General features: G+C 37.0%; 1 protein-coding gene across 1 annotated transcript in view; it reads right to left on the reverse strand.

The window, feature by feature from the left end:
- The window catches only part of LOC106073579 (uncharacterized), a 185,928-nt gene that overhangs the window by 172,269 nt on the left and 1,236 nt on the right, over window positions 1–12,423 (reverse strand). The gene's annotated exons all lie outside the window — the stretch shown is intronic.

Raw genomic sequence — 12,423 nt, forward strand, 5'->3', positions numbered from 1 at the left:
GCTAATCAATGACTTAAACTGCGAAGTCGTTTTGTTTTCCTGGCTAGCTCAGGCAACCCATTCCATGCTCTAATAGCGTTAGGGAAGAAGGAGCATTGGTACAAATTTGTCCTAGCATATGGGACGAGGAATGTGCCTTTATTTTTGTTTTTGTGTCTGAGTATTTTTTTTTAATTTTGTTTTTGTATTTGAAGAAAATGTTTGAGTACTTTATGTATAATTGCTACTTTACTTTTGAGTCTTCTTTCCTGAAGGCTTTCTAAATTTAATCATTTTACTAAAGGTGTTACTCTAGTCAAATGTGAATATTCGTTTGTTATGAATCTCACTGCTCTATTTTGATTCTGTTCTACTTTCTTTGTTTTCTTGAGTTGAGGGATCACAAAAGGAGGGTGCATATTTCTAAAACTGGCCTAACTTAAGTTAAATCACATTTTGGTTTTATGTTTGATTATATCTGGAATCCACAAGGGATGAGAAACGCATAGAGACCAAAGCAAGCATGGATCAGTAGACCAAGAGGCCAGGATGCCAGGAAGGACACGGACCGACCCAGCGGATGGAAATAGCCAAACGTCCGGTCAACGATGACCAAGTGCTGTTGCGGCCCTATGCTCCACTGGGAGACAAAAGGACCAAGTCAAGTCACAAAACACTTATGTTAGTACATTTTGTATTGCCGAACAGTTCAATTTTTTAGATGGAAGCTGGTTTCCAGAACAGCATGAGCAAACAATTAAAAGCCAGTAAGTTATTGCACAGCATCTACGTGAATATGGAGATAGCATCTATCTCCACAAACGTTAAAAACATTATATATGCATATTTGCGTTACCTTTTTTTGGTTTGGTTGAATGTCAATATCATTTTGAAATAACACTGCGACAATAATGGGGCATTTGTTTGTATATATATATATATATATATATATATATATATATATATATATATATATATATATATATATATATATATATATATATATATATATATATATATATATACAATGTCGTAGAACAATGTAGTCTTGTCCTAGTTGGTGCACCGTGGTGCTCAAGATGCGATGCGCATGTTTTTAATGTGCAACATATAAGCAAGCCATTTCAGTCTCTCCCCAGAAATACGTTTTCAATGTCTGTTACATATAGCAGCGCTACTCATTGATTGAATAGGAAGACAAGATGAGACATGAAACAGCTCAGACGACATTTTATTCAACGACATCCAGACCACATAAAACTTTTAACCAAAAGAAATAAAAACACAACCTCTTCAAAACTTCTCTTGGAAATCTCAGACTGAACGAACGAAACGAAAAAAAAACAAAAAGGTCAACTCTTGGAGCATTTAGTGTAACCATAAGATATTCCGTGGACGGCAATTGATAGTTTGACATGTTGAAGGTTCGCCTGTCACTATTTGTTGACATATTCAATTCTAGGAAGTAAGTTTGGGTGAATCGTGACAGCGTCAATTAATGTCTTCCTGTCTGAGATACAGGCATCCGACAGATACAAGAAACAAAAATACGTTCTGTCCACAAGGGCAAAGATCTAGTCATGCTTCCTTCGTCTTTTAAAGGGGCGGCGAACTCCTCCTCTGTTACGCCTACGCGCCAAAAAATAAACACTGTAATACATCTAAAACTGGAGTAGTGAAAGGGACAAAATGAGCTAATACACTTTCATTTCAGTGTCAACCTATTTATTTGGCACCACACATGAGGACATTGTTCGCTAGGGCGCTTTGCAATAATGTTGTCAAAGTGTCGATATAAATTGCCAATTTGGGGCGACACTTCAAAGAGAATTGCGTTATGATGATAGGTGCATAATACTAATATACCATTTATCAAAAAAACAAGTTTTGAAACACAAACAAAACGTTTAATGTGGGCTGATACCTTGGTCAACTTCACTATTTTATAAACTAGTTTACATTAGCCCCAAAACATAACAGGTTAACAATGTTAACTTCATAAAGACTTTTCACTGCTGTAAATGACACATTCATTCATAACTGGGAAGTCTGTCTAGTCTTCTTAACCGTCAGTATTTATGTATCTATACTACTAAACGACCTTCTACGCTATCGCCATATTGTTCGCCTATTATGTCATGTCATTGGTCTTGCTACGTCACTACTTTTACCGTCGCTAAAACAATACACAATATATGTGTCTACCGAAACTAAACTACTCTCTAAACTAGTACATAACACGCTCTACAGCGAACCGAAGTCATGACAGATTATTTAAATATTATTTTATAGCTCAACGAGATACAAAAAGATCCGATAGTTTTTCGAATAATCTTCCCTCTCTTAGTCTCTGTACGCTTGCTTTGATTATCTCCCTTTAGAGAAGTATTCTATTTATAAATCATGGGAAGATAATTAGAACATGTACCCAAAATGTTAGTTTACTTGTTTTTACTTTTTTTTTAGCACTTGATTAGTCAAGGACAATTAATATAAAAACGCAACACATGTTGGTGTTAAGCGAAGAAATGTTGCTTCAGTAAATGTATTTGAATGTTTGGAACACATAAATTAAGAACTTCACATTTTAATCGTTAGATTTACAAGTCCGTAAAGAGTTGCAACTATCAATGGAAACGAAAAGTACTTCGCAAACGAGAAAGGAGACAGAACCTGAAGCCCTTATCCATTGCATGTTTCATCTTTTATGTTTCTTTAAAAAAAAAAAAAGCAAACAATTATATATAAATCAATTAAGCAAACAATTTTTTGAAAACTATTTAGGTCAGACAATCTTTGATTCGCCAACACGTCTTAAGAGGGAAAAAAATAATTCAAAAGTGGGGCGGGGGGGGGGGGCGGAGTCAATTAAAAAAAAAAACGTCATGCGCCAAAAGGTCTCAGGGCAAAAAATGGGGGGTGGGGGGGGGAACGGTATGTGTAAAAAAAAATAACGTCTTAAGGCTAAATGTCCATGTCGCGCGCCAAAACACCATGCATTAAAGGACAAGAACAATTGATATATAGAAGAAGACCGTACTACCACTCCAGCCCAACATAACCAACACCCTGTACGGCAGTGCTGAACAACTGAAGAAAACAGCACACTTTTTTTTCCTTGGCACAGTCTGCAAAAGAGCTCACAGCTCAGCAGCATTAAAGCTGGCTAGAAGAAGAAGAAGAATATATAGACGAAACTAGAAACAAACAACGCTATGACTGTTCAGCATGTCGAGGAACATATTTTGAGAGCACTCTTATCAAGGTTACTGGTTAGAGACTCTTCTACTACAGTTGTCATACCCCCCCCCCATGGTACTTATTCCCCTCGGTTGTCCCTCCCCCCCCCCCAGATAGTTCAGGAGAACGCCAAAGTCTGATGTAAGCTAAGTGAAGTCTGTCGTAATTCGGCCAGGAAATGACCGGAAATGGGTGAAGACAACAGAGGCTGACATAGTTAATTGATGACCAACACGCCATGAGACCAGACACCCTCTAAAGAAGGATTTTCTCTCGCTTCGCTTTCTACAGCTCACTCAATAATCACGGGAATTAGGGCCGGAGTAAGGGAGAGCGGCGCCTTGGGACTTTAATTTTACAGATTTTTTTCTTTTTAAAGATAAGAATATTATTTTCCAATATTTTCTACTATGGATAAATACCGATTTTTTTAGGGTGGTGGGAGTGCTGGGAATGAGGTGTGTTAAGACTATCAAGTCAATTATCATGTGCTTGGTATGCAATCTGCCTTTTCAAGATACTTTTTAGAACTCGTTTATTATATTAGTATTCTGTTAATTAGTTATAGGAAAATCATCATCCTTAATCAACAAAAATTGAAGAATTGGTCCTTTTGTATGTCACAAAAAAAAGTATTTGTTTATCAAATATTTTGTGAATACAAATTTTGTAACAGAAGTGCCCCCTGTAAATGCTATAAAGATCAACTCAGGCGCCATTTTGCCCTAACTGGCTTAGAGGAAAGTAGATGGCGGCCAATGGCCTCTGGAAGAGATAGTCGGTGAGCTCTCACGTTTGAGACCCAAAACCTTTATTGAAGACAGGCGCAGAAGACGAACAGAAAACTTAAATAGACCGCCAGCGGACAACGGCTTTGTCTGCACTACGTGAGGAAAAATATGCAGGTTGCAACTGGGTTTGCATAGTCACGTGTAATACATCACATATCCTTAATCTTCGGAATCAAAGACATTGCCATTATTCTTATCATTAGTTCATTAATAAAGTAAAGTAATGTTCCCCTTTCACACCTAATGATCTATAGGGCAGATGATGTAAAGGTCATCTGTTTCTGTGGCTCAAGGTTAACGAGGGTGTCATGTGGCCAACACAAGACCAACCGCCTTTACTTTCCTTGACAAAAGTCTGGTACTAAACAGAGCCCGGTGGAGGGGCAGTCTAAATAACCAAAATTAAAAATCCCAGTCTTCACTAGGATTCGAACCCAAAAAGCTTCGGTTGGGAAGCTAAGCGCTTTACCACTAAGTCACCGCATAGCACAATATTTTCAGAGATGCTATTGGCTCCAATGGCCACCTTCAGTCAAAAAACAACCCTGATTGAACTCGAGGGTTAAGACGACAGCATGGATATTATCTATAGTCAGAACAGTGTCGCCCACACAGATGGGTATTATCTATAGTCAGAACAGTGTCGCCCACACAGATGGGTATTAACTATAGTCAGAACAATGTCGCCCACACTGTTGTCCCATTCCCCGCATCTGATGACATCTATCTGACATTGCATTTCGAGACAAGTGGAGAACAAACGGAATATTTTCCCCCACAATTTCTTGGATTAGACTGAACTATATAAGTTTCAGACTATTCAGATTATAAAGTCTTGTTTAACCTCTCCTTTTTTTTTTTTTTTTTGAAGTGACGTCTGTTTTTTATAAGATAAGATAGATAAGATAAACGCGTACGAGCACAAACATATGCTACTTCTAAACAGACATTTCTTGAGAGTTTATCAACGTGTCAAAGCCCTCGCCTGTCAGTGGTTAACTAGCTGTGCGCCCCGTCGCTTTGTGGGTAAAGTATCGCTCATTTCACGCTTCATTTCGTAGCGTTCATATTCTCTTTCCGCTCGGTTGAACGGCTCAACTTGCGACAAGAGTGACTTTTAATATCAGTTAAGTTACACAGTAACGTTGCTAAGCCGACGGGTTACGAGGATATCATGTGACCAACATGTACCCGATCGATGTGGGTAAAATCAGACACTTTGTTTCATACTTTAAATCGAAACATATTAAAAATAAAAAAACAAACAAAATTAATAATAAGAGGCTCAAATTTGCGACTAAGAAGATGGTTAACAAAGTGCTTTCTAGTCTTTCAATTTTATGTAGCATCATGAGTGGTCGGGGGGTATGCGCTCTGGACTGTCGTCTCCATGATCAAGTATTCAAACCCTCCCTGACGCCATCCCACCAACCGACCTGCGGGGGTCTAGGATGTAATCATTTTCAATTCTGGAATACCATGTAAAACAAAATAATATAAATCGACTTTTCTGCTGACAACAGAAAGTTAGTTTGTTTTTTTTAAAGTCTTTTTGCAAGAGATAATTTCAGGTTGAAATTAAATAAAAAATAGATTAATTAAGAAAAAAAAAAGGAAAGAAAACATGTTTTTAATTAACCTTTACACACGTAGGTTGGACAGAACTTTTCTTGGCGGCAATGTTGTGAACAAATCTTGATACTTTATCAAATGGGAGGCTCGTTGGTTGAGTGGTAAAGCACTTGGCTTGTTAACCGAGGGTCCAGGGCGCCTCTGAGTCCACCAAGCTCTAATGGGTACCTGACATTTTATGGTGAGAAGTAAATGCGGTTGGTCGTTGTGCTGGCCACACGACACCCTCGTTAACCGTCGGTCACAGAAACAGATAACCTTTAAATCAGGGATTCTCAGCATGTGGATCGCGACCCCCCTTGGGGGTCGATTGACCATTTGCCAGGGGTCGCCTAAGACCATCGAAAATTTGGATTGATATTGTCTATTCTGTGTGTGCGAGAGGGGGGGGGGTCGCGGTAGAGTGGGGGATTGTAAAAAAGGGGTCGCCGAGCATAAGAGGTTGAGAACCGCTGCTTTACATCATCTGTCCTACAGATCGCAGGGTCTGAAAGGGACAATTTAAATGTTTCTAAGGAAATGGTTTATTGATAATGTGGCTTCATGGCGTGGATACAGTTAATTTAAAATACATTTCCAATGCCAAGATGTTAGGGGCTATACCTTAAATCTGGCTAGTGGTCCCCTAAAGGCAATATAGATCTAACACGCTCACTCGATTTCATTGAAGATTTTCACGATCAATTCGGAACACAATTATCTCCTCTTTGTTTGTATTTCGATTTTTAAGAACCGAGTTTTGCTTGTTTACGTAATAAACATAGACATAAATAAATATAGACTGGAAAAGGATGTAACTTCATGTAACTTGAAAACATGTATATCTATTGTATTCGGATTTCCGAATTATGAAAAGTTGCATGATCTTCATTCTTAGAGATTAAACAAAACTACACTGCCTCCTTATTTACAATATATATAGGTGTGTATAGATATGAATACTTAACTTTTATACTGCTCATAAATGCTTTATAATAAAGTACACAAAATTGCAAGTCACAAATTTTCGTTTCATAAAACTCCCTAATTGGCCAGTCTATATTTATTTATGTCTATGGTAATAAAGGACATTAACATAGAAACAGGATTTGCAAAATATAGATGCTGCCAACTACAACTTAATAATAAAATTAGTTTGAGCTAGAAGGTGCGCAAAAAATTAAACTTAACTGACCTAAATTATATAAATATGAGAGAGAGAGAGAGAGAGAGAGAGAGAGAGAGAGAGAGAGAAAGAGTGGACCAATTTGTATATTTAGTCAAGCACAAAAATTGTGTCTGATCCAATAAGTTGTTACACAGCCATTACCAGCAGTTTATTTCAGCCATTCATTACGCACTTGACTGTATCAAAGCATGTCAAACGTTCGTCTCTGAGTTCAAATCAATGCATGACGGAAGTAAAAGATACGAAACTAAAGTTAGATATCTTAACTCTAATTTTCTCCTAACTGACGATACCAGCGTTGATTCCACCAGAATGTGGTAAATAATTACGGAGAGAAAGAGTTAAAACATATATGTCAAGAGTCGTATCCTCCTTCCTCTTAAAGGAATCTGTCTATCTGTCTGTCTGTGGCATTTTACGTCTCGAGAGACGATCTTTTCCCTTTGCAACTTCTTGTGTGACTAAAGAGGCCAATCCTTGATACACAGCTGCGATCGCAGGTTGGGCATATATAATCACCAGGCGCCGTTACATTTTCACCCTTCTTTCTGCTTCTGTTGTGTATGACATCTGCAATCTGTGACCCTTCCTTTATGCTCTCTCTCCGTGTGGATCTGTCCAGTGCCACCTCTTCCCAGTTGCCAGTGTCGATTTTGAAGTCGCGTTTGCATACATCCGTATAACGTAAAAGTGGGCGACCAGCGGCTCTCCTGCCTTCTATTAGATCGCCATACAGGATGTGCTGGGGGAAAGCCTGGGCGGTTAAAGGAATCTATGTGTCGGCTTAAGTGGTGAAGCCGCTTGGCTTCCCAATCAAGGGGTATCAGGTTCGAGCCTCGGCGATTGTGAATTTTAATATTTTCATGACCCTTTGAGTCCAACCAACTCTAACGGCTACCATTAGATATTAGTTGGAGAAAGTAAATGCAGTTGGTCGTTGTGCTGGCCACTTGACACCCTTGTTAACAGTCGGCCAACAAAAACAGATGAGCTTTGCATCATCCGGCCCATAGACCTCAATGTCTGAAAGGGACATTATACAATTCTATGTATCATCCTCAATGCCATAGAAACACCAGCTGAAGTGTGTAGTTGTCAGTGTCCTTGTATTAGGATGGCTGCCTGGTCGTGAGGTTTGCGTGCTGGACTGTCGTTCGGATTTATCGACGGTCGAGGGTTCAAACCCTGCCCGCTCCCATCCCCCGTCGTCCTGCGGGAGGTTTGGACTAGGAAGTAAACTATCTTCAACTCTGAAGGAACATCCGAAACATGTAAAACATTTTACAAACAACAAACATTTGTGTTTTTTTTTTTGTGTTTTTTTTTTTTGGGGGGGGGGAGGGTGAGTGCGTGTTTACGTTACGTATTTAATCCACAAAAAAATAAGTCAAAACATTAATCTGGTCAGGCAATGAGTGAAAAAAAAAAGTAGCTAGCACTAAGACAAGGGCCAGAACTCACCAATTAGTAACAATCTTGGTGGACGGCTTATTACTTTTTTTTTTAGCTAGTGACATTTTTTTTTTAAAGGATTAATTAGAAAAAGAAAAAAAAAAGAGATTTTTCCCTAAGGGCAATAACTGAGTGTTGAAGTATTGCCAACCAGAGTTACACATTTATTTACACAGCTGTCATCCTGTCTATACCGGCTTTAGTTTGGGCGACACAATCACTTGTCTCCCTTGGACTTCAATGTTTGAATGTAAATTAGTTCCACACATGTACATAAAACGTGGAGTATAGAAAGATGGAAATTGAGAGAGGCGAATGGAAATTGAGAGAGGCGAAGACATGAAAAGATGAACTCAAAAGTATTCAGATATACACTAGTAGTTTGATATTCTCTCTGCCTATTAAGTCGCACCATAGAAACAAAACTTATCCGTTTTAAATATAGTTAGCTGTAAATACATAGATTTTTATGATGACAATGCAGTTGTCATTTAAATCTTATAACTAATCTTTATTACATAGACTTTTTTCTTGAATTACTATTCTGTCAAACTAATAAATGTATGTCTGTCTGCCTGTCGAACTATCTAACTACCTATCTACCTACCCACCTTCATGTCTGTCTGTCTTTCTGTTCGTCTGTCTACCTACGTTTCTAAATGTATGTCTGTCAGTCTACCTACAAACCTACCTACTTATCTAGATACCTACATATCTACTTATTTACCTACCTACCTACCTACCTTCCTATCCCTCTCTCTCTCTCTCTCTCTCTCTCTCTCTATATATATATATATATATATAAATATATATAAATATATATATATATCAATCAATCAATCTCTATATCAATCAATATCAATCAATATCAATCAATCAATCAATCAATCAATCAATCAATCTATCTATCTATCTATCTATCTATCTATCTATCTATCTATCTATCTATCTATCTATCTATCTATCTATCTATCTATCTATCTATCTATCTATACCCTCTTAATTTTCACATTTTCTGCCCCAGTGAAAATTTAAAATTCAATGCTTTCATCTGACTTCATCTAAGACTTATGGCGATATAGGACTTTGCTAAATAAACTAATTAACCAACCTATGTTCATGCTAATATCTAAAACCTTAAAAATAACTTTAAATCTAGCCTATTTATTTATAACTGATAAATAAAACATATGTCCGTCCACACTGAATACATCTTGTTACAGTCACATATCCAGTATATACAATGTCAAAGCCTGCAAATAAACAGATTTCGTAATTCGTTCGCTGAATTCAAATCACATTTGTATGATATATTCACATAATAAACTGGAATTAACGAATTTCGTTTTTTTTTATCCTTGGGATCCAATCAATTGCTTGGCTTGTCCACAATAACTCAACATTTCTGTTTTTTGTGGGGTTGTTTTTTTTTTCTGTCCTTGTTTGTAAATTATTAATTTCTAAATACAAACATTGAACAAGCAGATTGATTTGATATAGGGGCAGTGTTTGTACTCTTAACTAGATACAAAACATGGACCACTGTTTAATATAGAGATAATGTTCTCGTCATATAAAACTTGTCTTCAGAATGTATAAGAAGAATGCTATATTTGACGCGGTTTCTCAGACCCACCCATGGCCTACATATTTTTACACATATAACGCCGCTGTTGCATAAATATAAAGATAATTTTGACAAGTATTTTTTTTTTAGTTAGGGTAACAAAGAAGTCAGGTCAACTTTGTCAAGTTGTCTTCAATGTAACGATATGAACAATACTCATAACCTACTATTTAATTTGGAAATAAAAAAGGGAATCTTCTTCTTCTTCTTTCTACTAGTTCTCATTGTTATGTTGGAGCGATCAGGTGACTAGACCAATATATGAGGCGAACTGTGCAGTGGTTTCCAGGCAGCTCTCCCTCCATATGGTTTTCTTTCTTTAGGGGTGTAAATGGTGACCAGTATTTATTTAATTGGTGGCGAGTATGTGTGGGCGGCCTCTTACTTAAGAAAAAAGGGGAATAATTGATGTATTTGACATTGCATTTCGAGACAAGTAGAGAACAAACGGAATATTTCCCCCCACAATTTCTTGGATTAGACTGAACTATATACGTTTCAGACTATTCAGATTATAAAGTTTTAGTTCAAATTTACTGCTGGTTGACAAGGAGTGGGGTGGGCAAGGTTCGAACCAGAGAACAACCAAGCGCTTAACCCTTCAGACACTGAGAGCCCAAGTTAAGTATGGCTTTTAAATAAAGACATTTCATTTAAATACGACACTGCATTGAACTAGCTACACAATCAACTCACACACAATATGAATGTATCCACATGAAAGGCGTTGAAGATTGTAATTAAATCCTCAACGTGAAACGAAAAAAAAAGAGGTTAGCGTAAATTGTTTATTTTTCTTATTATCAGCCGGTCAGATTCTGAATCACTGGACACCCAGAAACAGAGAAATAAACTTATCCGATATTTAGCTTGAGCGAAGAGTTGAAAAAAAAAATCCTCAAAAGAGTTATCCTTTATAAATCTGTTTAACCCGGATTTTTTCATTTGAGTGATAAAAAATGAATTTGAAACAGGCTCCGAACAGAAAATGCAAGACTTTTTTTTTGATAAACCCAGTGAGAAATATTAGACCTACACAAGAAAGTTATAGTTAGAAATAAAATATGTTTACGGTAATTAAAAAAATATTAGGTTCTTAAGAATATTAGATTCTTTCAAAAGGTTACTGTAAGTACTTCTTATTTACATACGTATAAATAAGTAATATGATGGACAATGAAAAACAATCAGCTGTACCGGCTGTTATAGGGGGCAGTGAAGTACTCGATATATCACATTAATCACATAATATGTGTTTAGTTGCAAGTAATGTTTATAGCATAATGTAAGTCGGTACGAAGAGTAGGTCTATACAATTGATATGATGGGTTTCGTCTAGTGATACGTAAGACTTGAGAAACATGTACTATACGGTAAGTCTATAGTTTTATGTACTAGATTAGAGAGTAGGTTAGTTTTGTTGACAAATATAGTGTGTATTGTTTTAGTGACGGTAAAAGTAGTGACGTAGTAAGACAGACTAATGACGTCGTTGACTTAGGCGAACAAGAGACCAACATGGCGTCATGTTAGAAGTAGGTTGTGTTTTGGATAGTAGTTAGAAATAGCGACGTTTTAGGAAGACTAGACAGACTTCCCAGTGATAAATAAAGTCAGATAGCCTACAAGATTAGCCCACAACAATAGTTACAAGTAGGACTGTCTGGTCGTGTGGTATGCCCTATGGACAACCGTTCGGTAGTCGGTAGGGTTCGAATCCTGCCCGCTGGACATCCCTAACGTCATATGAGATATTTGAGCTAGGAAGTAGATTATCTTCAAATCTGAAGAAACACCCGAAGAAACACCCGAATATATATCTTTTTTTTTATTTATTTTCTTTCAGCCCTTTCGATCAATGGGGCAGAATGTTTAACGAGGGTGTCACGTGGCCAGCACAAATTTATATTTTTTTTTTTTTTAGTTTTTAGTTTACACAAAAAATGTAAGGTTGGATGTAATCAAAATCCTAGTCTTCCGGTATTCAAACCCAAGCCTCCTCTGAACGAAATCCACAAGCTTGACCACTCACTGACCATATCAAGAAGTATGTCTATAGCCACAGTAATATCGATAGTTCAAAGTAAAGTAATAGATATTCTTACAGCTACACTTGTCTTGGGTTACCTATACGTTTAGCGTCAGGTATATCTATATTTAAAAGTACATAGAAAGCAAAACAAATAAGAACACCGTAAGATAATGCCCATTACTAATTGTACAGTTCAAAGTTTCATTATGAACTCTCACTGACTTCTCGAAGCTTCACAAAAATAATGACTAGATGTAATATTTTTTGTGAAAATATTTAAAACAATGTAAGACACAGGGGTACGTTGCAATGACATTGAGGTGAAAAGATGTATCCATTGTTCACATTAGATCAAAGTATTGAAAGGAGATTTATCAAAGAATTGAAAGGAGATTTATCAAAGAATTGAAAGGAGATTTATCAAAGAATTGAAAGGAGATTTATCAAAGAATTGAAAGGAGATTTATCAAAGAATTGAAAGGAGATTTATCAAAGAATTGAA

The sequence above is a fragment of the Biomphalaria glabrata genome, chromosome 14 (genome assembly GCF_947242115.1).
Source record: "Biomphalaria glabrata chromosome 14, xgBioGlab47.1, whole genome shotgun sequence".
Classification (NCBI taxonomy): domain Eukaryota; kingdom Metazoa; phylum Mollusca; class Gastropoda; family Planorbidae; genus Biomphalaria; species Biomphalaria glabrata.